Here is a 25,750-nt window from a genome sequence, read left to right on the forward strand (position 1 = left end):
CTCCTTGATGAAAGAGCTGGGATTTTATACTGCCCTATGCCAGTTTGCACCAAATCCAGTCTCTTTTTGATTGTTTCTTCATTTGCCAATTCCCTACAACCTTGGGGCGGGGAGGACTTTCTGTGTCACTCTGATCCATTTTCCATAATATCCCACATACTTCTGCAGCCACTCTAATGTCCTTGTTTTATGGCCTGTAGTGGAGAATCCCCCTGCATGGCAATGATGTTACAATGAGAGACAAAGCACTGAGAGACGAGAATTAGGTTTACTCTTTCCATTTCTCTTGTAATAAAACCAGTGAGCATCCTAATCAGTGCCCAGTTTTGCAGTGGATCAGTTCATGAACACATTTAAAGTCACCTCTTCTCCTCTTGTAGTCAGCCTCTAATGTCACAGAAACAAAATCATACTGATAGTTCCTATGTTTTTTATCTACATAGGTGCAGCCTGGGGCTTTTTAGCTGGCTGCTTTATCATAGCTACCTTGCTCAGCTGTCCTGGGACTGCATCCAGAACCTCCAAAGTTACAGATTCCCAGATTGGATTGGGTCAGAGAGGACCCTCAAAGGTCATGCTGTCCAACCCCCCTGCAGTCAGCAGGGACACCTCCAACTACATCAGGATGCCCAGGTTTAAGGTTGATCCTGAATGTCTCCAGGGACAGAGCCTCAACTGCATCCCTGGGCAGCCTGTTCCAGTGTTTCACTGCTCTCATTGCTCAGAACTTCCTCTTGATGTCCAGCCTAAACCTCCCCTGCTCCAGTTTCAAGCCATTGCCCCTCAAACTACCACCATAAGCCCTTCTAAACAGTCCTTCCCCAGCCTTCCTGATATTGAAATGCAGTTCTAAGGTCTCCCTGGAGCTTTCTCTTTTGCAGGCTGAACAACTCCAATTCTTTCAGCCTGCCTTCATATGAGAACTGTTAAACAAATAGTTCTTTACAACCTGAGCTTCAAGGTCAAAGTCTAAGAGCCAAGAGAGATCCAGTTCCTGTGAGATGTGGGCACTCAAGGGATGCACATCACACACCAACCCACAGACTATACCCTTCTCTGAACAGCAGAGGCTGGCCTGGGGCACCTCTGACGAGATTCCGCTAATTATGATGAGTACAGTGCTGGCCAGGACACGCAAGTAATTATAGCCTGACCTAGAGCTGGACCTAAAAAATATAATGCCACATCAACCTGGCACAATTAGCCTCTGCATCAGCCAGGCTGGTCCTGCTTTGAGTACCTGAACTAACCCCTTTGCAGTTTGTCCTCTGATTGGGTATCGGTTGCAGATACCCACCAAGTGGAATAGCCAGCTGGTGAGTTCAGGGGCCAGATCCAGTTCACAAGGCAGAAAATCTGGTCCCTGGGGAGGCTGGCTGATCAACAGGCCAGACAAACTAGTATTTCTGTGTGCCTGCTTAAGTGCGTGAAAGGGCAAGACACAGGTCAGCAGCACTTATTAAGCTGCCAGTAAACCAGGACACACACCAGACACATACCGACGGGTTACACAAACACATGGTTACAGACCTTGACTCACGTGGAGTTTCAGTGGCTTCAACTGGCCCCTTCCCATGAGCACAGTCACAGGAGTGTGCAGCAGCAACTGCAGGATGAAGGACGAACTGTGAGCGCAGCCAGCCCCCATCTGATCTGTACATTGAGGCAAAGATTAGCACTGGATGTCTGGTTCAAATTGTGAGCGGCCCCTGCTGCAATTAATCACGGCTTGGCTGGTGAAGCAGACTGCACTGAAATGGCAACAAGCATTCTGGGAAACTCACACTGTCAGCTTTAGCCGCAACAAGTTTATTTTAAACCTCAGAACAATGAAGGTTTGTCACCGAGTCCCTCATCTAATCTACTCCTCTGAGTGCAGCTTTCTAAACAAGTAAGAAGCAGATGGCCCAAAAGATCATTTACCAGGGTTTAGATTTCTCTGTCGCCTTCTGAATGGAGGCTTCCAAAAGAGGGATCTGTGTCCTCAGAAACAAAATATTGTCTTAATGCCTGAAACTATCAGGACCTGCTGGAGCGGGTCCAGAGGAGGCCACAAAGAAGATCAGAAGGCTGGAGAACCTCTGCTACAAAGACAGGCTGAAAGAATTGGGGCTATTCAGCCTGGAGAAGAGAAGGCTCCATGGAGACCTTAGAACTACATTTCAGTATACGAAGGGGACCTACAGGAAGGCTGGGGAGGGACTGTTTAGAAGGGTTTGTAGGGATAGGATGAGGGGCAACGGCTTGAAACTGGAGCAGGGGAGATTTAGGTTGGACTTGAGAAAGAAGTTCTGCACAATCAGAGTGGTGACATACTGGAACAGGCTGCCCAGGGATGTGGTCAAGGTCCCATCCCTGGAGACATTCAAGATCAGCCTTGATGTGGCCCTGGGCATCCTGACGTAGTTGGCAGCGTCCCTGCTGACTGCAGGGGGGTTGGACAGGATGACTTTTGAGGGTCCCTTTTAACCTGATGCAATCTGTGAATATATGGAACATAAACATCAAAGAACACCCATCCATCAGCACTCAAGGAAGAGGGTTTATGTTACATGAGGTGTTCCCTTTCCATACATATCTGACTGCTGAACACTCACAACATTACTTTATTAACTTCTGAATTGAAATGCACACTGGATTAACTATTCTTTGAACTCATGCTGCCATTTCTTCCATTCCCTCTCTGTTTTAGTGTTTTTCCCCCCCAGCATTTTTTAAAACATAGCAGACCTGAACTTTTCTCCCTTTCTTTGCATGAAGATATTTAAAAAGAAGGGTGGGGGGAAAAAATCTCTTCCAGGATCTAATTCACTAACCCATTATAGTTTTCATTAGAAAGATGGATTACTGCAAAACTCCTGGACAGCTTGTGCTTTAAATTAAAGTCTTATTTTTGATCATGGGCTCAGACTGAATCCACTACTACAACGTGGCAAATCATTTCTCCTCTCAAACAGCTTCTGCAGGTGTAAAATAAAACTAAATTTTAAAAGGCTTTAGCTATGTTATAAAGGCAACTGTTACAATGAAGAAATGTTGCATGCTTCATAGGTTCACAGAATGGTTTGTGTTGGAAAGGACCTCAAAGATCATCTAGTTCCAACCGTGGGCAGGGACACCTCCTTCTAGACCAGGTTGCTCAAGGCCCCATCCACAGGTTCACTGATTGCATTGGGTTGGAAGGGACCCTGAAAGGTCATCTTGTCCAACCCTCCTGCAGCGAGCAGGGACACCTTAGAATCATAGAATCAATAAGGTTGCAAAAGACCTCAGAGATCATCAAGTCCAACCTATCACCCAACACCTCATAACTAACTAAACCGTGGCACCAAGTGCCACGTCCAATCCCCTCTTGAACACCTCCAGGCATGGGGACTCCACCACCTCCCTGGGCAGCACATTCCAATGGCTAACAACTCTCTCTGTCAAGAACTTTCTCCTCACCTCCAGCCTAAACTTCCCCTGGTCCAGCTTGAGACTGTGTCCTCTTGTTCTGGTGCTGGTTGCCTGGGAGAAGAGACCAACGCCCTCATCCACTCTGTAGCTTTCAGCAATCCTCCACTGGTGATCATCAGCACTGTTTGATTTCTATTGCCCACTGCCTGCTGCTGAATGCTCAATGCCAACTGGGCATTTTTCTGAGCTGCAGCTTGCACCTGAATTAATTATCTTTTCTTTCTTTTTTTTTTTTAACCACTTATCTTTCATTTATTCAGGATTCAAAATGTAGAACAAGAAGAAATGAAACAACTTGACACCATGTCCTAACTCGAGCAGTTTGTCAGCTTATTTCACAACAAACCAAGCAAAATGAGAAAGTTAAATAAATAAATGGGGGGAAAGGGGAGGGGAAAGCCATGGCTACAGTGAAAAATATCATGCAGTTCATTTAGATATGTGCCTACTGCCCAGCTAATCTATCCAGAGCCTTGACAAATATGCTGATATATTAGAAGAATAAATCACCCCATATGGTCAATACTGAAAAGTGAGGTTTTAGGAGGGATTTGCATGTTGAGAAGGTGATGACTTGGCAAAGACTGGAAGGATTTTCTACACACAGGCAAGCATATGAGCCAGAGAGGGATATCAGGGTAGGTGTCATCAGCAGGATGGAGGGAGATAGAACCATGAGCAAAGACTGAGGTAAATTCTGTGTAAAGAGCATGATTTGCAACGGTTTAGTGCTCTCTCAGCATTTAAACCTTAGGTTGGAATTTTCCTTAGGCACTTGGGGCCTGATCACACCTGCGTTCAGTGTCCTCTCAGCTGATAATACCTTCCCTCTACACAGCACATTATGTAGTCTCTTAATCACATTCCCACATCATTCTGGCAAGTAATAGAGGATGAAGATAGAATAGAATAGAATAGAATAGAATAGAATAGAATAGAATAGAATAGAATAGAATAGAATAGAATAGAATAGAATAGAATAGAATAGATCAGATCAGACCAGGTTGGAAGATACCTTCAAGATCATCGTGTCCAACCTATCATCCAACACCACCTAATCAACTAAACCATGCAACCAAGCATCCTATCAAGTCTCCTCCTAAACACCTCCAATGATGGTGACTCCACCACCTCCCTGGGCAGCACATCCCAATGGCCAATCACTCTCTCTGTGAAGAATTTCTCCCTAACATCCAGTCTGAACCTCCCCTGACACAGCTTGAGACTGTGTCCTCTTGTTCTGGTGCTGCTTGCCTGGGAGAAGAGACCAACCCCGGCCTGTCCAACAACTACCAGTGCAGAGCTTGCTGTTTGTTTTGATAAAAGTTTGATCAGGCCTCTGGACCTCAGAGTAATGACTGCATGTTCTGTAGCTACTGAAAAAAACAGACCAAGACTTAAAAGGTGGCAAGTGCCTTCCATTACACTTCAGTCCCTTCTCAAACCATGGGGGAAAAAATATGTTGAACACCCAAAGGAACAAGTGGCAGGTGGAAACACTACCTGTGCATTGCTCTTTGTAAACCTGTTAACTCACCCCCAGAGTTAAGTCCTTCATCACAGTCAAGGTCATCAGAAAGAAGCAAAATAATGTCCACAATTTTCAGCACACACATACAGCATTTCCACACTGACTTTCCTGGTTGGGTAAAATGCACTTAAATAAACAGAAGTAGGGATTCCACACACAGGTTGGAGAAAGCAGCTGAGTAGATTTCAAAGGCCTAAACACAACTGAAGTTGTACCACAAATCATTTTCCTACCAAAATCACCTTGTGGCAAAGCTGAATTAAGGCTGATATTTGAGCATGTGAGGCATCAAAATACACATCTGAGCATAGGAGGCATGAAAATACGTATCTGAGCATGTGAGGCATCAAAATGCAGCAACTGGCCTGAGTTAGAAGTGAAAAGCAATAATTATTAAGTCATTCTTTTCTTATTTTCCTGCCAAAAATTGTCACATGGAAGTTTTCTGTTGTGCTGACACACTTAATGGCTTTCAAAGTTCTGGTTTTGCTAAACTATGTCACATGTTTTGAGTAAGGAAGAATGAAATCTGCCAGCACAACCCTGTCTCAACCTCAGGGAAGACCAAACCAAGCAAGACAGAGTCCCTGGCAGCTTCATAGAAGGACTTCAATCTGCCTCACATCCTGCAGCCAAAGCAGATCTCCAATGGATGGTGAACACTGTGGCAGTTTTCATCAGATAAGGGTCTGTCCCCTTACACTCTCTGTATTCAGAATCTTTTCAACAGACAGAGTTTACCACAGATTTGCACTGATTTACTGAAAACCAACATAATCTTACCCATTAGTAGAATAATTGCCTGGCTAGTCTTTCACTCCACACTTCTCTCCCAGCTTCCCAAGGCTAAATGAGTCCATTCAAGCAGGCTTTTCCCAGTGGAAGATGAAAGTGTTCTTCCATGTCTTATTTCAGATGCTTCCACTTTTAACAGGGCTGTGACCACCCTGTTCTCTACCTGTCAAGCTCAAATAGCTTTGCTCCTCTTGAATAACACCTAATTCTATAAACAAGCACATGGAAACCAGTGCCAGTCCCTGGGGAAGATGCTGCCCATGACATGCAAAGCCTACCTGGATACAAAATTCATTGCAATGGCTTGTTGCTGGTGGTTTGTAAAACTCAGGATGCTTGTAAATGCAGTGGGTCACCTAATCAGTGATTTCAAGTGACTTTACTCTACCTATGTGCATCTCAGGTGGTAACAGGATATGGATTTAGAAGTAGTAAAGGTTAAGGATTCGATGGCTCAGCTTTTCCTAGCACAGCTCACTAGGAGTAGCTCTTCTTGCTAACCCCCCGTATTCATCACCATGTAATGTCACACAGGCCAGTGGGCAGGGTCTGAAAGGACACACTGGGGTACAAGAATCTGCCCTCTGAGCCATTACAAAACTTTACTGACAACATTTATACATTTGAGAAGCTAGCACTTCAAATGCCTCACCAGTGATGCTCCAATCAAGGGAAAACCAACACTTGCCTAGATCTCAGTGCAGGATGGGTACTCATCTAGTACTCTCATTTAGTAGATGAGACCCTCTTCTTGTGTCTTGGGTAGGACTTTCAGGGAGACTTCTGGCCTTGACTCTTACCTTCAGAAGAACCCAGATGACCCCTTCTCTTTCTTGTTTATGAGCCAGTCTCACTGAATCATCAAGTTAATCCTACAGGGGAGACAAAAAGAAAGAAAGAATTTTATTCCTATGCCTGTAAGGGTTGTACTTCACTTAAATCCCACAGGGGAAAGTTGAAGAGGGGCCTGGGCCTTGAGCTGACAGTGTACACAGAGCACTTTAAACTCAGATTACAGAAGAGATTAGGATTGATGGAGGGGAATGGGAACTCAGCTTTTTATTTTCTAATATTAAAAGCAAGCTGAACAAAAGTTGTCTCCATAAATAAAGAGCAAACATTCAGTTTAAAAATCAAGCCTAGAGTGAAGTTTTCTCTTTTCTCTTAATCTCAAGGCTGTAACAATTCTCCAGTTAATCCTCCTAAATCCACCTTTTTACAGCAAAACACATCTGTGAGGCCAAATGATTCTGCCTTTGCCCTGAACAAACTTTTTTCTCCTCTCAGGTGGACCTAACATCTCAGTCACCACCAGCATGTTCCCACTGACACTGTGGAATGTCCAGACACATGAAATTCCATCTCAGTTCTTTGGAGAGGATAATATTTCCCTATCCAGACCTACTCAAAGGAAGTACATCAGGTTATTCACGTATTTATTCCTGGATTCTGGAAGGTCAGCCTGAGACGACTTCTACAAGCAGGAGTCTGCAGTTATGGCTGAAACTCAGGATCCACACTCGTGTGTTTGCCATCAGCATGAAGTCACTCAGTGGGCATCTATCAGCAGAAGTATAAAATGAGAGCTTTGCGTGCATAAAGCACTGCAAGATGAGACCACAGTCTGAAGAAAAGGCAAAGAAATGAGCCAGGCCTGATTCTGATGCTGCATCAGTATTCAGCGGTGGGTTCAGTGGGACAGCTCAGTATTTACACTGGAGTAAGGAAAATCAGGATTAGGCACCATCTGCCTGTGAGTCTCAAGCGCCCAGCATTGCTCTACACATCCCATTTGAATCCTCCTCCTCGTTGCTATAATCTCTCACACATTCCAGGTTTTCCATTCAGCTCCAGTGACAAAAGATTTCACAAAATGACAGCCCAGATTGAGAGACCAGAAATGACAACCTCTGACAAAAGAGATACCAAACTTTTATCAAGGATAAGTGCCCCTTCCAGGCTGACACTGGGCTGCAATGGTAAATATAAGGCAGATGTCGAATGGAAATGAAACATTGTGCTCCCAGGGTGGCCTCGGCTTGCGTTCGGAGTTTGATTTAAAACAAGGCCAGAGTGCTTTCATCATTTCTTCAAAAAGTTTCCAATCTAAAGATATTCCAAACAGACACAGAGTTGACCTAGAACTTGGCAATGCAAGGGGATATATATGTGTAAAAAAAACCCCAAACCCCCCCCCCCCAAAAAAAAAAAACCCAGACTGATAGGGAGAGTAAAAGGTAAAGCAAGTTGTCTGTAGGACAGCTGAAGAGAATTTCTTCATCAAATTGCTTCTGTTTCAGCATTCTGAGAGTTAAAAGTTAATTCAGGTGAAATACCTTCCCCTGATTCTTTCAAAGTGAATTCCCAACAAACATTTAGACAACCAGACAACCAGAGATTGTGAAGCAGAACCAAAACAGGACCCTCAGTGTTCAGTAGTTTAAGGAGCATTTCTCTGCAAGCTTCTTTACCATCTCAGCCACATTTGCATCTGTGAAAGCACTTTGCCTGTTATTATTAGACATGATAAAATAGCACTAGACATTTGCAATGACTTAGATATTCAGACTCAAGGAGCACATATTCGAACGGGCTGAAGCGTTTGCTTTTTATAATAGCTGATAGTGGAATAGCTCAGTCAGAATGATGGAATCAGAGGCTTTAAAAAGAAGGAAAAAAAAAAAAGAGGGAAAAAAGGACATCTCAAAACTGCTAAATGTACTGTACAGTTAGGAGAGGAGCTGTAAATTAAAGGGTTGAGAAGATGCTCACGTTTACACACACGAAAAGTCGAAAAGCATAAAGCAAATTGCATTTTGCTTTTCTTTTACTCTGTTAGATTGATCTTTTTAGACCAAAAAACCCAACCCAAACCAAAACCAAGCAAAAAAACAACCACACAACCACACCAAAAAAAAAACCCAAACAAACCCAAGCTAGTGGAAGTGAAGTGACAGGATTATTTACAACTAGAATCAGGTATGATTTCCTTCCTCTTGGATGCCACATTTCAGAAAGGATTTCTTCTTCTAAATAATTCAATAGCAAGTGCACTAAAACAACCACCACCACCACCACATAATAATAATTATAATCATAAAACCCAAACCCAAAAAACTTTTTGAGGCTGTGACATTGTAACCTCCCTAAAGTTTTGAGCGCCGGAGAATCCGGCCTGTTCACACAAGGCAATCAAACACATACTTAAATCTCAAGTAAAGTCCTGTAGGAATTTTATTTCAACACACCCCCCCACCCCATGAAAAGAAGAAATTGTGACAAGGTTTTACTTTTAGGTGACCTGACAAACCAGCACTTTCTGGCACAAGAAGCAGGACAGTCATATCATCCCCCCCCCACACTTCGTTTCCCAGCACAAGATTCGATCGTCTCAAACACAAACCTCATGCTACGCTGAGATACTTGCGGCTAAAACCAAGTTGCAAACGGTCTCCCTGGCCTTCTTAAAAATCATTTTCAATGGCTTGAAAACATAAAATAGAGATGGAGGGATGGATGAATGAATGGACAGCTAGAGAAATGCTTTCAGTCATGCTTCCTACCCCCCCCCCCCCAAACACACACCCTCCCAACTTACACACACCCCCCCCTTTAAAATTGAAAAGCATCAGTATCCAAATAGCAACAGGAAATTTTTACCTTGTGGCTAAATAGCTCACTGTTCACTTTGCAGCTGCCTCTATTTTTTGCTGGGCAAAACACCAATACAAAAGTCTTTCCTAAGAAACCAAGCTTTTGACATAAGGGCAGCGACAAAACACAAACCTACAAAGAATTTTCTTTTTTTTCTCTCCCCCCGTCCCGTTGCTATAATTCCTAATTTTGTGGGATGTATTGCTGGGGCTGTTTATCATAACAGTGTGCAATAAAAAGGACGACTAACTCTTGCAATTTTCTCCCTACTCCTCCCCTTGACAGGGGCCACTGATAGGGAAAGAGGCTCGGAAAAGCAGAGCAGTGAAAGGCTAAGAAACAATAGGCAACCATGGCTTTGACAATGCAGCCCTGAACCCTTTTTGCTCCCGCTGTGACACTTGCATTCAAGAGCAAGGGCGGCTGCCATCATAAGAATGGACAATGGCATGAGGAATACAAGGGAGAAAGGGGGGGGGGGGGGGGGGGAGAGAGAAGGGGAAGGGGAAAAAAAAAAAAAAAAAAAGGAAATCAGATGAATTCAGAGCTAAGATGGCAGAGCTCTCACCTTTTCTGCTTTTTTCGAGTAATCTGGATGGAGACGTCCCGCAGAGAAGAGATAAAAAGGGTGTGCTGAACTGTTGGATGGTTCTGAAGACTTCTGCATTTGCAAACGCATTTTAGAACTATTTGTAGGGGTATATATGCTGCATGCCATCTCTCTGTCTCTGTCTCTCTCCCTCTCTCTCTCTGTGTCTCTCTCTCTTCTGTTTTATGTCCTGCTATCTCCATCACACACCTCTAATAGTATGAAGACTTTCTGCCCATGTAAGTAAGTGAGAGTGTGTGTTCCTTAATGTTTGAATCAAGACACACGTCTGCATGCATTTCTAATCTAAGGAGCCTATAGCAGTTACTACAACTATCAATTAGTCAGCAATAGCTTGAGATCCCCATGTGTCTGGGTGAACAAAGGTGAGAAACACATGCAAATAGTACTACAGCACCTGGGTCACGTACAGTAACTTAGCTAGCAACAAATAATTGCATCTGTTTCTGCCTTTTCGATGCTTCTTGCTCATTGTTATGTAAAGTTACAGGTTATTAATGTGAATACTAACACAATTAGACATGGCATTGTATATTTTCATTTGAACAACACAATAAAAGGAAATTAAGCTTAACTAGATGGAAACAAATGGTGACTTCAAGGCTTTAAACGTAAAGATTCTCTCATCTGTAGCCCTGCTTCCATTTTTTGATCAACTGTTCCTGAGTTAAAAGATGCTAACGATGGAGATGTATTTGGTCAGTTCATATATATTAGATAAGGAACTGATTATTCCAGAGGAGACAGAGTGGATGCCTAATTTTGTGAAGTTAAGTCCATAAAAAAGGGTAAGCTAAATTTTTTCTTGTAATTAAGCAACTATCATTTTTAAGCTCATTTTAAGGGTGTTTTGGTTGGTTGGTTGTTTTTTTTTCTTCCCCTCAGATGTTTCAGACTTAAGCCAAACAATTAAGAAGAAAGATACAATACCTTTTACTCTCTCCTCCTTCTTAACCTCAAAAAAATATCAGCCTTACCTTTCAAAACTCTCAGAGTCAAAACGGACTGAAAAAAAAACAACCCCAACACCCCCATAACAACAACAACAACAATAAAATGCCTTGAACAAAATCCAAACCAACACAACGAGAAGAAAAGCTCCAAAATCCAGCACCACCCTGACTCCACCACAAGAAAAGACAGAGCTAGGTTGCTATCCATGAGCAGAGAGCATTTCAGAGGTGACAACACGTTCTGTGGACAGTGTTATTTACACAGATTTGATAAGCGCGGCTACGGCTCCGAACCGTAATTTAATTTGCAGGAATTACACCCCACGTTTGGAAGTGCAGGAAACTCTGAAAATTAAAGCAGTTTGACAGAAAGAAGTTGGTTTGGGCTTTTTTGTTGTTGTTGTTGTTGTTGTTGCTGAGAGGGAAGCATTTTTTCACGTACAATATCCTCACAGAGTCCTGCAAGGATGCACGCTGCGTAACCCTCTACCGTTAGCTCTCTTTCTACTTCTATCAGCTTCCACGGGAAGCTAATTAGTGGCACCAAAGGAAAAACATTCTCCCAAATTTGGGGCACCAAGAAACTGTTCAGTTTATTTATCTTTAAACAGTATGAAGGAAAAGAGAGGAATATAAACCCCCTTACATTTAAAACAACAGAAATACCCTCCTTAAAGCAATAGCTCCCCAGCTCCCTCACCTTTTAAAGAACGAAGCTAGTGGCTAGAAGATTACAGCCAGCCACACTGCCTAACGGCATTGAAGGTGCTCACAATGAAGCAAGATTAAAGAAAAGCTGCAAGTAAAACAATCTCTTTGCCCAGAGAAGCCTCTGAGTGCAAGCGTCCCAGAGCTGACTTGTACAGCGTTCGAGAAAGCAAGAAGGGGCTTTCAAAAGCAGCGGTGCTAAATGGGTGTTGTGCTGCCCCGCCATGCAGTCTCATTTCCAAAACTTAGCTGTTGGGAATTGCAGGTGCTATGGAGACGGAAGATTTCCAACGTGCCAAGCGCTGAGTTTATCCTAGGCGCCCTGAAAGGAAAAGACACCGCATAGAGGACCAGCACAACACCAAGAGCAGTGCAACTCCACCAGAGACAACCACGCTCTCGCCGTCCCTTTTGCCAGAGGTCCTAGCAGGCAGACAAAAGCATAACAAAAACTACAAAATAATCTCGCCCTTCGCTGAACAATGAGACCTTAAAATCTACGTACGCCAGGGTATTACATGCAGAACAGGCAGGGGGAGGGGCAGGAGAGGGGGGGATGAGAACAACATTTCCCATCAATGCGTTTTTATTTCTTAGCCTCCGCAAAGGCTCTTTCCCACTTTAATATGTGAATTACTCATCTCTTTTATCGGGTCAGTCTTGTTGCCTGCAAATGTACATCTCAGGTGGGAAGGGGGCATTTGTTTAGGAGCTCAAACAGAAACTAATCGCTCGATACTTATCTGGGGTTGAAAAGTGGTTAAATAGAATAGCACAGACTGGAATCGCTCCCGTGGCTATCTATCTGCTAGCACCACTTGGGCACGCAGGTCTGGCAGACAGCAAGGGAGCTGAGGGTAGAAGGCAGTTAAAGCAGAGTGCTGGATGTTTTTACTGCTCTATTTTACGTCCAGTTCTTCTAGCTGCTGCTCCGAGTCCCTGGCATCTTCGCTCCTTCAAACACGCCGCATTCCGAGAAAATAATTCTGCTTTCTTCCCAAAGCCCCCCAGATGAATAGACCTCACTAATCAGATGTAATGTAATCGAATGCTCTTCTTCATCTAATCTGTCTAGGCTGTGTAATCTTGCTATTCTACCAGCTCCCAGCATTTGTAATAGGCATGACATTGATTCAGATCTCGTACAATGTTATTTCAGTATTTTATTCTGAAATGAGCCCACGAGTTGGGTGGCTACTTTGCATTCAAAACTCTTCATTAACTTTGCAAACCACATCAGGTGGAAAAGCGAAGCCGACCCGCAGCCTTCTCCCACTCCTTTAATTGTTACCTTTCGGAACGTCGCAGACACTTCTCGGAGCACGGCACCAATTTTTAAACAGACAAAAGAGCAACAGGAATTTAACAACATAACTGATCAGTATTAAGAGCAGGGTGGGGAGGGGGGAAATCTGATAAGATCTGCCTTCAGACACAAGCTGGAAGATGAAATCTTGTTGGCATACAAGAGAGACACATCTTTATGCTTCCTAAACCGCAGAATGATTTCCTTAAAACCCAAGCATTTAAACAATGTCCACCTAGGTTCTCCCCAAAGAAAACAAGAAGAAAACCCCCCCTCCTCTTATTTTCCAGGACAGGCAGGCTTCAGAGATTAGCAGACAAATGGGTCTGGCTAGGTAAATGACAGCAGTGGCATGAACAAACACACCCTCTCCGACAAACAAATACATTTGAATGTAATAAAAAGGTTGACAACAGTTATGTGATTAAAGCAATTGTTTTGCTCATTTAAGGCCTTACCATTGGAATAATTTAAAATTAAGTGAGAAACATCAGCCCCTTGGGTTTTGCAGAAGAGATTCAATCTGTAGAAATAGTTGTGGGGTGGTGGTTTTTTTTTTTAACTTAGCTATTTTCAACATTGCAAGATAAAGCTCTCGCTCTCTCTCTCTTCTTTCCCCCCTTTTTTTCCCCCCTTCTCCTTTTTTTTTCCTCCCCTTTCTAATTTTATTTTAAGAATAGACCCCATTTAGGATTTCACATTGTAAATCTCCCTATGTCTGAATGCTGTTACAAGGTTTGACAATGAAAGAATAATTCATGTCAGACAAAAAGAGCCCTTCAATCAGCTTCATGCAGCTTTTCTCCTGCAGGGCTATGCCAAAACGAATGTGGAATCCTGAACTGAACCATCCATCACATTTCCCGAGTCTTTCAATTAATGACACTGCAATCAGATCGATGGCGTGTAATAAGAAAAGAGCTTTGCATTTCTATACCTATTAATTCGCTGAGTAACTCCAGTGCTAAAACGTGACCAGAAAGGGAAAAGAAAAGAAAATTTCATCCTCCTAGCAAGATTTTTTTTTTTTGGGGGGGTGGGGTGGGGTGGTGGGGGAAGGATGTTTAAGCCACTCTGTACAAGCCTTGCTCCTACATTCCTGTCTCACCCCAGGTCCTGAGCGCTCAAAGCAAGAAAGAAAATCACACAGGCTTTATTGTTCAAAAGCAGGACAGTCTCCCTTCCAGACAGGTATTTTCTCTTTTGCTGCTAAGCACATGGAGCGCTAAGTGTTTTCTAGGTAGACACTCTAGATTATAACAAGGAGTCCATTTTTCTTCCAGGCTCAGACTGGTCAACCCCCACCAGGCTCCTGTTAGGCAGAAACGTCCTCTGTGCAATCTGAGCTAGGGACAAGCGCGGTGGCTTGCAGGGCAGGACTCTGCAGAGCTGTTCTCCGGTGCACAGGCAGTAATTAGCGACAAAATTTCCAGATCACAGAACATGCCAAGGAAGGAGTTACCTCACGCAGTGATTAACCTCCAACAAAATGAGGTGGGGGAGAGAGCCTGGGCAGGGGGTGAGGGCAGCCGGGACACAAAAAAAAACCCCCAACAACAACAACAAAAAAGTCTACCAGCAACCATGGGATGAAATTAGAGTGACCTCACATCAGTGAGCTGGCATAAGATTTTTGGATCGATGACAAAAATTATGGAGGCTCTGCAGAATGGAGCTGCCAAGCACATTTCAATTCCCTTACTGCAGACCTTGTGGATATTGTTTGGAGGAGCCGAAGGCTACAGAAAAGAACAGCAACACAACAAAAGCCAACCTGCGGTTAGCCAGAACCTGGTGATTATTAAAAGCATTTAATTCAGAACTATCTTTTCTTTCAAAAGGTAGCTTTTTGACCTTAAAATGCCTGACTTACAAAACGCCCTCCCTTTGAATATTGTGCAGCCCTGCGTTGCCTACACAGCTGCCAAGTCTCTCCTTTCTGGGTCACACAGGGCAACAAGAACCCAGCCCAAAAGGCTTTACCACCTTGAGGCCGATGAGCAGCTTAGAAGGAAGGAGTGATTTGGAGGACCTCCCACGAGACAAGGGTGGGTCACAGGCAATGAGAGACACATCTCACATACAGAAAGATCCCCTTGTGTTGCCTTGGACAGGAAACTGGACTTGGGCTGCCTCTGTCAACATTAACCCCTTCCTCTGGAGCAGATGAAGCCTTCAGTCTCCAACACTGACAATTATTTCAGCAGCCTTGGCTTCACCTCAAAGGCAAAGAGCTGCAGCTGCGATAGGACCCAGGTCAAAACCTACAAAAAGAACTTCTTCTGGGAGCCATGGACTTTCAGTGAGGTTGTGTATTTTGGAATCTTCAGAATGGGAAAAGAAATCTTCATGAGAGAAAACAAGAAATGGAGCAACAGCAAACACGGGATTGGTTTTCTTCACCAATCCCTTCAAATACCAAAGACTGTGCTTAAGGACGGTTCCTAGCTTTGCCTTTTAGTATCTTTTATGATCAAATTTTGCAATTCCAAATTTCAGCAGTACCTTTGGGAAAAGAGAACAAAAAAAAGCCTTGGTAATGCCTCATCTGAATGTATCCACCTGTGCCACACATGGAGTCAGACATGGCCCGAAAGCTTGCAGGCCTAGGAGTGGAACCAAAAGCACCATGGCAATGAGTGAAATTAGATAATGCCCATGAGCTGACCTGCAAAACAATTGCAACTATAGCACAGTGAGAGATGCTCATTCACTGGAAGACAAAGAACAATAAATAAACAAATCTTGTAAGAAGCAAAGGCAATTTGTTTATAAAAAGATAAAACGTGGGCTAAAGAAACAGGGAAAAAGCAATCTAGGATGAGAAACCTGTAAAACTGAAAGGAACTTTGACTAGGAAGACAAATGAAAAGAATTTATTTAGCACATCACTGCATCCTACTCCCTCTCTATAGCATCATATCTGTCTCAGGATCCCACCACATTTCAGAAAAGGCAGGTTTCAGAGCACAGATGCAGCACATATACCTTGGTAACCTCCATGGTACAACTAGCCACTCAGGCTAGAAGTCAGCCCAGACCACCTCTCCTGATTTACAGGACCTATTACACCAACAATAACCCCAACTAGCTTTTGTCAGCATCTATAAACAGGGAGGTGTCTTTAAGCCCAGGGACATTGCAGGAGTTGGGGAGGAGGGGGAATATTTCTGACATTATACAAGATGCTCACAGTGAATACGTGACTGGAGATTTACAGCTCTGAACAGTGCCTTGCACTGTCCAGTTGCAGAGCACAGTGTGTGCTCCACAGCCTAATAACATACAAATCTCTTGTCTGCTAGTAGGTCAGGGAGAGGGGAGAAAGGGGTGCCGCCTTGAGCCATTATTTCAGCACTGGCTGCCTTCCAGGAACTAACAGAGCTTCAGAAGGCATGGGCAGGCTTGCTTACATCTGCTTCCCTCTGCTGTAGCTGTAGACAGACTCACACACTGATATTTTCTTTCTTTTTCAAGCTGTTTTTCTTCTGTTGTTCTGTTGTTGTTGTTTGGTTGTTTTTTTGTAATGGGTATGGACAAGCTTTTAGTAGGTATTCTCAGGATTCTTTTCCTCATCACTCTCAAAGGAGCTGTGGGAGCAACCACTGCAAATGAATTTGATAAAGAGAAGGCTTCTGTAATTGTTTGTCTCGTTCGGTGGCTGCGGCAAAGGCAGCATCTGGCCTTGTGGTAATGCATCTGTCTACAAAAGCTGTGGAGCCTCTGTTAGACCCTGTCAACAGAAAAAGCCAGATACCTGTCTTGTTGCCATACAGGCAGGCACACAAAAACTCCACCTGGGCTGCTCAAAGTCACAATCAAATCTAAGCTCTGGGAGTCAGGCCTTGCCCCGTGAGGTGGGAAGCACCTCTGGAAACGTAGCTACAGAAACACGGAGCTTCAGCTACCAAGCTCCTGGGTACAGTCCCTACAGATCACAATATTTAAATAGTCATTATTCACTTTCCTCCTTCCTGCTGAAATGGTAAACAAAAGGACCCCTTTGCAATGCTCCTGGTGCTCTAGCATGTGATTAATACTACAATTACATTTCAGCATTAAACCAATCAATTCAGCAAGGATGTCGCTGGCCAGCCACCACCTATAAAACCTCCCCTGTGTCTCCTTATCTAGAAATCTTACCCTTAGTCTTCTCCAAATCCTCATTGAAACCACAGCAAATGCTGCAATTGCTCTTTGCCATCAGAATAAAAGTAGGTATATTTCATTTTACAAGTAATTATCTGACAACCCCACGTTATTGAAAGGTAGAGAAGAAAATCAAAGGAAAACCTGGAAGTAAGTGAATCCAAGGAGGGTTTGGGGTTTAGAAAGGACTTTTAAAGGTCATCTAGGTGTCAAAATACTCTGAAGATGCATATAGGATCACAAAGTTGCAAGAGGTCAGATGTGGTATCATTGCATCCTCCCGAGGGGTGTTCAAGGCCATGTTGGATGTGTCCTTGAGCAGCCAAGTCAAGAGGTGTCCCTGCCCATGGTAGGGAGTGGATGATCTGTGAGGTGCTTTCCAACCTAAGCCATTCACAGGTAAGGGTAGGGATTTCCAAGAGAGGCACCAAAATGAGGCACAGGGTCTGTATGAAACTATAGCCACTGGAAGGATAAAGCTTGAGGAGCACTTGTTTATAGAGTCATAAAGAGCGGGGTGGGGTAGAGGGTGATCCCAGCCTCACATTCCTCATGATGCCATGGAATAAAAAAGAGCACTTGAGTTTTGCTCTGGTCTCTCTCCACTGACTGATCTCACCCTCAGCTAAAACAATGGAATCACATATACAAATATTGGAAGCTCCCTGCCTTGTTTTTCACCACAAGACCAAAGGGTATGCGGCAGTGAAACTGCAAGCTCTTCTGAGCACGTCTAATCAGCTCTGCCTGCCAGATTTTCAATCTCTGGTGGCCAGTTCTGTTCCCAATTTATACAAAAATGCAGCTTCTAGTATGTGTGGTGTTCTGAGGACAAGCTCTGGTCCTCAGGCTCATCTGAAACAGGAGGAGAACACACACGGAGGGAACAGACACAGAAAGGAGTTTATTAATTGGCCGCTCTTAATCTTCCTGCTGGAATCTACTCAAAGCCATGGGACTTGGTGAGATCAGCTCTCCAATGGATTTGTTTTTCCATTGCGACTCCTGGAGTCAAAGTCTTGGAGGTGGATCAGAGGAGGTGGAAGACCAAACCATAGCAGGACTCACAGCTGCCCTGTGAGGCAGCGAAATTTGGAGGCTGCTCTGGAGCAGAGAGCCAGAAGAACCACCCTACACACTGCTGAGTCCCACCCAGCTCAGAAAGGAGCAGCCAATAGTCCATCATCAGCCAGACAGAAATCATCAGTGCTTGTTTCCTCACCAGGGGTGTGTTCTCAGTTGTTTAATTAACACCAACAATTCAGTAGGGTAAATTTGTCTTTAAGGAAGAATGAGCACATGCCTCTTTTTACTTTCAAGAGTTGTGCAGGTGCCTGTGGATGCTATAAAGATGATCAGAAACATCCAATCATGGCACTCTCTTTGAACAACAACAACAAAATAATAATCCAAGGGGCCTTCATCTGCATCTTTCAACAGCTAAACCACTTGTAACATATCAGTGTTGCATGTTTAGGGCTGACACTGTGCTCATATAACTTTTGATGTAAAAACCAAAATCAGCTGCCAAAACACAGAGTCTCCCTCTATGAGTGGAAAGAGGAACACTTCCAACAGGCAATGCACTTCTTCCTAACACAGGATCTAAACTAGCTACCATCCTTCACTCTCTGGACTTGGACTCTTCTCTCCACTTGTTAGATTCTGATTGGACAGCTTAGCCCTAAACCAGTAATTTTTAGGCATTTGAGAATAGAATAGAATAGAATAGAATAGAATAGAATAGAATAGAATAGAATAGAATAGAATAGAATAGAATAGAATAGAATAGAATAGAATAGAATAGAATAGAATAGTCCAGACCGGACCAGACCAGGTTGGAAGAGACCTTCAAGATCATCCTCTCCAAAGGTATTTGACTAACATTGGGATTTCCTACAGGGATGCAGCAGCATAAAATTGATAACACTCTTGAACATCCTATGTCATTTGGAAAGAGCACATTTCAAAAGCCCTAGTCAATATCTTAAGCTGTCCCACACAACTTTTTGACATAGGCTGTTACATTCCAGAAGTGGCAACCTGTCAGCAAGAGGTTTTGGACAATGTTATTTATGCTACTTAGGTAAATTGCTTCTTAATTTCAAGGGCTTCATCATTTTCTGTGTCTCTTACCTTGGTCTTCCCCTTCTTTTTGTCCTTCTACCTGTGCTATGCCTGTGTACCTACATTCACACACACATTTCGTCTTGATAGGTAGGTTTAGTGTGGACATTAGGACATTTTTTTCCCACAGAAAGAGTGGTCAGGCATTGGAGTGAGCTGCCCAGGGAGGTGGTTGAGTCACCAACCCTGGATGCATTGAAAGGTGATTTGGATGTGGTTTAAGGGTGAACTTTGTAGAGTAAGATTCTTGGTTGGACTTGATAATCCTGAGGGTCTTTTCCAACCTGAATGTTTCTGTGATTCTGTGCAATGGAGATAACCCTTAGAAAAAGGAGCTTAATCTTGCATAATGTCAGGTTACAGAAAAGAAAAAAGCATCTATTTACATTTCTGTGGGCTCAGAAATAAGTCTTGTTCACTCCAAAGCTTAGAAGTGGAATAACTTGAGGTACTATTGGATTCTTATCAGATTTTCTGCCAATGGTTAGCAAGCCTTAACTGCTAACTGCTATCAGTGCTCTTGTAAGTCAGCTGCTGCATGTTTTAAAGGGAAGTCACCTCTTCTCCAGGAGTGCATTAGTCACATGTAAACTGTTGAACCTGGAGAAATAAAACTTTCCTGATGGTCACAGTAGTTGCCTTATAGAAAACTTGATTACCCTTGCATTAGCCTGGAAAATTACCATTATTATTGAACTTAAAACTAACCACTGGTGTTTCAACTCAGCAGCCTTCTGCAGCAGACTACAATAGGCTGACCGTGCACTGTGAGTACGATTCATACCTTCAGGGGCAGAATGCAAGGATTATAATGCTGCTTTGGCACACTGGAGGATGTGCATGAATTGAAATACCTGTGTATTAGAGTTCAAGAGAAACAGGGATTTTGGCTCTCCCCAGGTATTCTGAAACCAACCAGATAGGATCTAAAGTGGATTTATCAAAAGTCACTAAAACTAGTGGATTTTGATAGTCTAGTGGAAATGGGATCAAACTTAGATCCTCTAAAGAGTTGTTGGCATCTAAGCCCTCACAGAGAATCACAGAACTGTCAGGGTTGGAAGGGACCTCAAGGATCATCTAGTTCCAACCCCCCTGCCATGGGCAGGGACACCTCACACTAGACCAGGTTGCCCAGAGCCACATCCAGCCTGGCTGCAAAAACCTCCGGAGATGAGGCTTCTACCACCTCCCTGGGCAACCTGTGCCAGGCTCTCACCACCCTCATGGGGAAGAACTTCTTCCTAACATCCCATCTGAATCTACTCATTTCTAGTTTTGCTCCATTCTCCCTGAGTCCTATCACTACCTGATACCCTGAAAAGTCCCTCACCAGCTTTCTTGTGGTCCCCTGCAGGTATTGTGACCTTTCAATAAGGACTTTTCGAAACCTTCTCTTCTCCAAACTGCACAACCCCAGCTCTCTCAGCCTGTCCTCCCAGGAGAGGTACTCCAACTTTCTGATCATCCTCATGACCCTTCTCTGGACACTTTCCAGAAGAGATGATCCTGCAGCACAAACAGAGTGAAGCTGGACTCTGCAGCTTACCTTGAGCCCTTCACAGAGATCAGAGGCCAGCTACGCTAGGCAAGTTCCATACAACTCCGCTGCCTGTTCCCTGGACACTGGCAGCTATTTCCACAAGCACTAAAACTGGCTACTGGGCTATCATATGATTTTTTTCCCCCCAGTTTTACAATCCAGTTTCTTGGAGGAATTCCCCTTCAGAATGTGTGGTGAGAAGATGACACCTCAAAAAGGGTTACCACTCTCTGACCCATTTTACCTATGAGTTCGCTCAGCCCTCAAAGAAAACGCCTGAAGAACCCCTTGCAAGTTTGGCCTGGTATCAGTTGCTGGTTTCACTAGCAGTGGGGAAGTTTTTGAACCATTTATTTGTTTGTTTATTTTCCTGTTGAAGATCTGATACAATGCTGCCTGTGGAACTGAAAATAAGCAAACAAACAAACAAATAAACCCCCAAAGAACCAAGCACACACAAACCGTGATCAGAGCCTTAGGTTTCTAAACCGTCTTGAGGCTGCAAAAACAAATTGACATCAACATATGGGGGAAGTCTGAAGTTGCAGCAAACATTCTCATATGTGAGAAACTTTGGCATGTGAGAGTCCCCCCATTAAATTCAAATCTACAATGCACAAGATTAAAGTTATTCAGAGGCATTAGCGTTTGCGAGATCAGACCCTGAGATTTCTCTGTGTGGTAACAGTTCCTTTAGGTTTAATCTGTTATTGCATTAATATCTACAAAGAGCATATATAAATATAAATCAGATGGCAGCTGCAGTCTTACTGAAAAAAAAAAAAAGAAGAGGGAAAGAAAAAAAATAGCCCAGAAAACACCAAAAAGCCCAAAAAGATTGAAGGGCTAAGGGGTAACTAACTTCTCCACGATGGCAATTTCCAAGGCCATGTATTTGGGGATTATCGTCCTGCTCTAACTGCAAATACTATTTTTTTTCTCATACACACACACACAGAGATATATACATGAAAAAAAGGGCAAAGAGATTCATTTGAGTAAAGAAAAGGAGGACAATAAAGATGGGGAAATTGCTTCCAAATGGACAGATTGCCCTTACACAGGAGCAAGTGATAGTCTTAAGTATGGCAACCCTCCCCCCCTCCTCCCCAGATTTCTGTGAAAAGCCTGGTGTGCTCTACTTAACACTTAAGAAAATTCACTAGGGAATGACCTCTAATTTATTTTGGCTACAGTGATCTTCATCTGTGCTTCTGCTAATCTCGCTCTGAAGATTTCAGGGTACTTTATAACTAGGGACTGACTCATTCTCTAGCTGCCTGGTAGTTAATCTGCTCAGATATTTCCCCAAATAACCATCTGCTCTACCTTGTATTTGTTTCACTCTCTGACTATCTGAGTTCTTGGTCTGTCCTGCTGGCTTATTCAGCACTCTTTAAATTTCTCCTCTGGCCTTATGTCTGGTTGCTTATGTTTTGGACAGACAATAGAGGTGATACAGGCCATTATTCATGAGAAGCTTCAAGTGTAACGTGAGAAACATCTCATCTCCTGACCCCTGTTAGCATAAGAATTGCTGATAAAATTCTGGACTGAAAGAGAAGAATCTTCTGGGAAAAATATAGGCAAAAGTTTCACTTGAGAGATGTGTTTTGTAAGAAGAGTCCAGATTAACTCTCTGCCAGAGGGCCAGATCTAACTCGTAGCACAGATACTGGGAATCCAGGGATGCAGTGCAAGGGAGACCTTTGGTGCTTGTGGAGTTTTAAAGAGAAGGATATTCTTTACCTCTCCTACAGCTCTGTGCGCTTGGATTTTATTTTTTTACCCAATGATCACAAAGTTTTTTGCACACTTTAGTGAACTGAGCCTCACAGGGCTTTTGGAGAGGGTATAAATGTAATTCTATTGATTCCTCATCTGGATCACCTAAGTTAGAGTGGAGAGATGTCCTTGGATCAAGCATCGTCAGCAATTCATGACCAAGTTTTAACCAGTTTCAGCTTACAGAGTTGAAGCTGAAAGAAGTTGGGGTGACAGTGGAAAAATCACACATGCTGAAAGCAGTCTGTGTCAAATGATCCTCAGACACTAAACTGAGAGCACATCTGACCATAGAGGGCATGGTTTGGTAACAGTGGAGCATATAGCTGCAATTTAGAAGCAATGGCAGGACCTGCTGATGTATCTATGGAAAACACACAGACAGATAGCCAGGCAGACAGGCAGATGCATTTATCTGCAGTTGGGATGACTTACATGACTGAATTTTCCCCATATCTAGTTTTGGTGATTCTAAGCACAGTTTTTGCTTTTCCTGATTTGTTTGGAGACACTGTATCAACCCCAAGCAGCCTCACAAGCAAGGTGCTGATGCTGTTCCTGCTTCCACTGGGTATTATTTCATGCCAAAGTTGGCACAACTGCAGGAAGGTTGGATGAGATGACCTTTGAGGGCCCTTTCCACCCCTATGCAAGCTGGGAATCGATGGAGTTGCCTTAGCAGAAGTAGAGCACTAGGTCTACAAACTTCAATTTATTTTTCTGTGGTATAGAGACAAGATAATGTGTCACATCTAAAAGTGGCAGAGAGATGTCTAGACTGTCAATTCACATCCTCAGCTTCAGCTAGTGGAACAGCACAAACCCAAACTGAGATGGTTTATGTGCCGATTCACCATATGATAACACACAACAGAACTTGCACATGAAATTTGCTCAAGCCCTTTAGCTGAACACTTGTCACATCAGAGCACAACCCTTTGACTCCTTTCTGTCCTCCAGACATAGTTAAAGTTTGATTGTGTATCCAAACTCAATAGGGTAAGGCCTGGCACAGATACAAGGCTTGTTAATGAGGCGAAACAACTTGCAACAGACGGCGCCACTTCATCCAGCTGGAGACCAAAGGGTTTGTCATCCAGTCACAGAGCCATGCATGGGATTCAAAGGCAGGTGCACCCCCAGGACATCCTCTGTACCTCCACTGTATGACCTCAGTGATGTACCTGGGATGCTCAAACACATGCCAGCAATAGAAAGGGATCATTTCCCCTTTGAAGATGTTCAGATGCCCAGTTCTGACCAGCAACAGAACTGCTCAGCAGTACAAAGCTGTGAATAATAATTCAGATACTTAAGAACCTATACAAAAGCCCCACTCAAATGCATGAAGCTCTGCCTTTAATAAAGTGCAAGCACCACAATTTTAAAAGCATATTGTACCAGTACTCTTTAAGTCTCACACATTCACAAGGGGCAGGCGCTGCTACTTTCACCCTTCCAGAGTTGCATGAAGTGAGATTCAGAGCTGCACAGCCTGACCCAGGACATGAGGTGTTCAAGAGGGGACTGGAGGTGGCACTTGTTGCCATGGTCTAGCAGTCATGAGGTCTTGGGTGACAGGTTGGACTTGATGATCTTTGAGGTCTTTTCCAACCATATTGATCCTATGAATCATGTCTGTGTCAGTGTCAGACTGCAATCCACAGCCTTCAGGTGAGTTTGCAGTGCAGTACTGGCTTTCAGCAGTGTGCTGGATTCAGCACAAGCTAAACCAATGCTGCTTTCAAGGGAAGCTATTAAATAAATGGCAAACTGCAAACCAAACAGGCAATTAATATTCTTGGATGGATTAAAGGAAAACAAAACCCACATATACATACCCAAACTATTCCAACCCAAAATCTAAACATGCTGAGGAATGTTTATAGATGTTCAAACTGCTAATGGCATGCAAAAGGCTTATCTTTCAAATATCACAGGTCAATGAAAAGGAACATGTGAGTTTCCAAATGTGCCTTGTTTGGCTGATCCATCACTATGATAACTAACATACACTTAAACTCTCCCAATGTACTCCCTGAAATTAAACCCACCAGATAGCACAGAAAGAACTTAAGGAGCCATTATCAATGGATTTCAGATAAAAATCAAGAAATAATTTCAGAAAGATGACCCTACACAATCAAATGAAATCGCTTTGGAAATGGGTCAGGGAAGTGTGAGCTGGCAAACCAATTACATTTGGTATGCAGAGGTAGTTCAGCAATAAAAAGTCCCCCCAGATTAAAGGCTAGACAAAGCTGGTCCAACCTATGCTCCTCACTAACTGATGAGTGAAAAACCTTCTGTAAACTAACAACATCCTACTTGCCAATAGGGTTTCATAATAGAGTGGATGTTTGCTCAGAGATAGGATTTGGGTAGTGGCTGCACCCTTGGTCTCCTTGCTTTGGGAAATCAGGAGTGGCTACTTAGCAAGTCCCCACTACCTCCCCACCCACACGTTGCACACACACTCCCCTCCTCATCCTCTGACTGTTCCAAACAGATGAGAGCACCAGAGGCAGGATAGCTGAGCATCCTTGTGCCAAGAGCAGGCTTAACAGGAGCTCAGGGTGCCTCCACTGTTGTACTGTTGCCCTCTACAACTACCTGAGGGGTGGTTGTGGCCAGGAAGGGGTTGGTCTCTTCTCCCAGGCAACCAGCACCAGAACAAGGGGACACAGTCTCAAGCTGCACCAGGGGAAGTTTAGGCTGGAGGTGAGGAGGAAGTTCTTCACTGAGCGAGTCATTTGTCATTGGGATGTGCTGCCCAGGGAGGTGGTGGAGTCCCCGTCCCTGGAGGTGTTCAAGAGGGGATTGGACGTGGCACTTGGTGCCATGGTCTAGTCATGAGGTCTGTGTTGACAGGTTGGACTCGATGATCCTCAAGGTCTCTTCCAACCTTGGTGATACTGTGATACTGCCTGCGCAACCAGCACACACACATCCCTGATGCAGGATGGTTTGACATACACACGGAGTTAGGCAGGCTGATTACCTCCTGCATCAAAGCTTAAGGGAGAAAATTGAAAAAGCCTGGAATGCTTACATAGGTTTACAAGTCAGCAGCAGTTTAAAGGCATTTAGGATCCTAAAAATAGTAGTAGAAACCTAACTGAATCTTCTGCAA

At 43.7% G+C, this 25,750-nt stretch overlaps 1 long non-coding RNA gene across 2 annotated transcripts in view; it reads right to left on the minus strand.

The window, feature by feature from the left end:
* The window catches only part of LOC137451986 (uncharacterized), a 169,947-nt gene that overhangs the window by 118,444 nt on the left and 25,753 nt on the right, over positions 1-25,750 (minus strand). For both annotated transcript variants that reach the window (XR_010989927.1, XR_010989929.1), the window contains exon 3: positions 6,583-6,654. This is a non-coding gene — a long non-coding RNA (uncharacterized lncRNA). The remainder of the gene's footprint in view (positions 1-6,582; positions 6,655-25,750) is intronic.

Source organism: Melanerpes formicivorus, unplaced genomic scaffold (genome assembly GCF_026170545.1).
Source record: "Melanerpes formicivorus ecotype bairdi unplaced genomic scaffold, bMelFor1.0.p_v2 SCAF_47, whole genome shotgun sequence".
In the NCBI taxonomy this organism is placed as follows: Eukaryota; Metazoa; Chordata; class Aves; order Piciformes; family Picidae; genus Melanerpes; species Melanerpes formicivorus.